The sequence below is a fragment of the Kryptolebias marmoratus genome, linkage group LG5 (assembly GCF_001649575.2).
Source record: "Kryptolebias marmoratus isolate JLee-2015 linkage group LG5, ASM164957v2, whole genome shotgun sequence".
Taxonomy (NCBI): Eukaryota; Metazoa; Chordata; class Actinopteri; order Cyprinodontiformes; family Rivulidae; genus Kryptolebias; species Kryptolebias marmoratus.
Genome location: NC_051434.1, coordinates 24,699,479 through 24,702,962, shown reverse-complemented (window position 1 = coordinate 24,702,962; position 3,484 = coordinate 24,699,479). Strand labels below are relative to the sequence as shown.

Below are 3,484 nucleotides of genomic sequence, written 5' to 3'. Positions count from 1 at the left end.
TAGCTCATGCTTAGATATGTCTGGTTTTACTTCGGCTGTATAGCGGGCCTAGGGTACTTTTAGATAGTTCAGTACCGTTAGTTTTAGTTTTAGCTTAGTTTAGTTCTGTACATTTAGTCATGTTAAGATCTGTTGGTTTAGCTTAGCTTATTTAGACAATTAGTTATCATTGTATCTTGTACCTGTCTGTAATTTTGTTCATTATCATGTTCTGTAACTCTGTCTGTAATTTTGTTCATTATCATGTTCTGTAACTCTGTCTGTAATTTTGTTCTTGTGTTGTAAAGCACTTTGAGTCGTCTTGTGCTGAAAAAGGCTATATAAATAAATGTACCTACCTACCTACCTAATCATGGAACATAAACGCATCGACAAACACTTTGTGTCTGCAAAACATGTGAGGAGAGCTGCAGACCAGGGACAATCCAGAAATGGTCATGAATGTAAGTTTAGAAGCTGTCAAAGTTCTCAAATAAAGCACCTTTTGATAATTTCAATGTTTGTTGGTAATTATCTTACAAAACTAGGAAGTATTTTTGGTTTATATATTAAAAGTTATGGTTTTTAATTGATTTTAGTATAAAAAAAACACGCAACTTTTCATCGCAACTTTTTGGAAAATGCCCCGCGAAATCAGGCATTTTAGCCGCAACAATCACAAAAAAGGCCTGCGAAATCCTGGAGGGACTGAACAAAGAACTATTTAGACAAGAGCATGATAATGGGCTGAAATGAGAACGATCACCATGAGATGTTAACAATCCAACAAAAAATAGTGATTCAGCTCAGTCTTAAGTAGTGTTAGGAGTCCTCAGGTGGAACTGATTACAGCTTTGAAGAGTGCCATCAGATGTTGACAGCACAGCTCTTATCCTGAAACATTAAATGGTTTAAGGAGACTGGACAAAGCAGGAATCCTGACATAAAAAGAACAGAGACAATTGAGTATGTCTTTAGTTTAGATGTTTGGCCGATTGAAGGTAGGCTAAATTCCAGTGGCAGACGGTGCATTTCACACTTAGGCCTTCAGTGATGTCCAACTTAGTCAATAAATACCTTTCATTATGCCAGCATTTATAACACCAGGACTGGAGAGTAGTTAGAAATTGCATCACCTCAGTTGTGTACAAAATGGGCTATTATCCGGCGCATTTTAAAAATCAACAAACCCACATCAGCAATTAAAACTTATCTGGTATGCTACTGTCAAAAATAAATAAAATAGAAAAATTAAATAAAAATGTCTGCACTCACCAAAACGGCTGTGTCCCCCAAAACACTTATTTTCAACACAAAATCCATTCTCCTTTCTTTCCTCAAAAAGACCTCAATGACATCAGAAGCCGTAAGCCAGAGGTACCGCTCGTAGTTGCTTGCCTGGAAAAGGCGGACAAACCCCTTCCCCACCTGGGACAGGTTAGCTAGCTCGGTGGTTGGCTGTCCTCCTCTAACGAGATCTAGCTTCTCTTGTAAAGTTGGTGTAACCCAGGTGTAAATTTTAACTTCCATTCTCTGGACTTTCCACTCTCTATCCCCTTTATCTATCAAATCTCGCGATAGTTCAAATGTACCAACATTAATTCTCGCTAGACTACTGAACAGCCAATCGCTGTTGAGTATCAGGGTCACATGCTCCACCACAGCCATCTGTTAGGTATATCAGCTGGAGCGGGGAAGTAGGAAAGATTAGAACGCGTTGGGAGGAGCAGAGCTGCAGGAACCAACTACCACGAGCCGAGAAGAGATGAAAGAAAGGTTATATAAGATAGAAACTGCGGACCGGGTGAGTGTTTCTGCGTGTCACTTAGCGGTTAGCTTATTGATGACATTGAGTGTTTGTTTTGTGTAGCTGTGTAATTACTTACTGCTATTTAGATCTAGACGCCCATCCTAGCTGTGAATACCCAACTGAAGAACAATAAGGTACCTTAAATGTTTATTGAGCACTTGTTTAGATTGTTTTTACATTTCATGTCAACTAATTTATATGGTGTATAGTTATTGGATTTTTCATGGATGTAATTTATATTGCCCTTTATATTTATTGAATATGCATATTGACTGAAAAAGATTGTTGGAATTATTTATAGCGCAAAGAATGCCATTTATAGAATTTGTGTGCACACTAGAATGTTTTGATTATATATTTATTGAGAAAATGGTCCTGTTTTATTATACTGGCCAGGTTGATGGCGAGCTGAAGGTCCAGGCCTGGAGCCTAAAGAAAGGATTGCACTTGTAGTGCCCGAAGATTTCTGTTTCTCCTGCCAGGCTGGTAGGAGGCTCCCTGCAGCCAACTGAACAATTTTGTCCCCACTCCAATATGACGTTTGTCAGGACCTGCACTGAACCCAGCACTTTATAAGTAACTTGCTTGGGACCTGAACCAACCCCAGCTTGGGGTGAAAGAACTGAAGGGTGTGGGTTTGTTGCTTTCTTGACTTCTTCATTGTGTCTCTCTCAGGTCCAGACAGATTGTAGAGTTGACTAGAGGGGAGGGTAGCAGGTCAAAAGGGTAGGCATAGGGGATAACGTCGTAGAGAGAGGACTTTTTCCTTACTGAACACAGATAAGAGATCATGATAAGTGAATGAAATATTTGAGATGTCAGACTGTTCACAGGAAGTGGTGGGAGAAGGTGAGGTGGAGATAGTTAGCTTAATGTAAACAGCAGGATAGGCAGAATGTTCTCCAGTGATCTATTCTTTTTTGACCCAGTGTAGTACCAGGTTGTATTTGCTAACCAGGACAAACAAAAAATCAAAGGAAAGAGGGGAATACATTACAAAAAACTCACCCACATTTCAATGATTACCAGATACCACAAAATAAATTAGTTTGGTTTTCTGGGTAATGGTGGCCAGAATTTGCTTGTTGACAACTGAAAATATTAAGGCTTTGGAAAGAAAGTTAGCTGGGATCTGCAATTGTTTTACCAGTTCATTATGGATGAGGTTCTGTTCAGCACCAGAGGGAGAAAGTGACATGATTTACACATAGCCTTGAAGGTAATAGTAGAAGGGGGACAGCTGAACATATAGACTGACCCATCAGTATCCCTGGAACTAGCCAAATTGGGTAGATGACAATAAAGTGGTCAGATTTTATACAGTAAATACATGCTTTCATGTTGATCAAACAATGTCTCTCTCTTTTGTGTAAAATATGCCTTTGACCAATAGAACGATTTACCACATAATGCTCCTATCTAAAAGGTGATGTTTAAACTGTTGAGAAAGAAGGCTCTGGCAGTGACATAAAATTGAGGGAACACTCATATATACATATACAGTAATACATATATAAACATACATATAAAATTCCCACTTATGTTATCCAGTTGCATTTTTAATTCATTGGGAATACTCTATTTTGGAGTGTCGATTAGTTGTTCACAACAATGAAGTGCCTTGATTTTCTGCTTGTTTCTGCTTGTTGTTTGTGTTGTGACCCACTTCTACCTCCAATTTCAAAACACTTTACC

At 38.7% G+C, this 3,484-nt stretch overlaps 1 long non-coding RNA gene across 1 annotated transcript; it reads left to right on the top strand.

Moving 5' to 3' along the window:
• The first annotated feature begins 1,611 nt into the window (after positions 1-1,611).
• LOC112451144 lies at positions 1,612-3,187 on the top strand. The gene is made up of 3 exons (XR_003039899.2): positions 1,612-1,783; positions 1,876-1,923; positions 2,186-3,187. It is a non-coding gene; the product is annotated as an uncharacterized LOC112451144 (long non-coding RNA).
• The last annotated feature ends 297 nt before the right edge of the window (positions 3,188-3,484 follow it).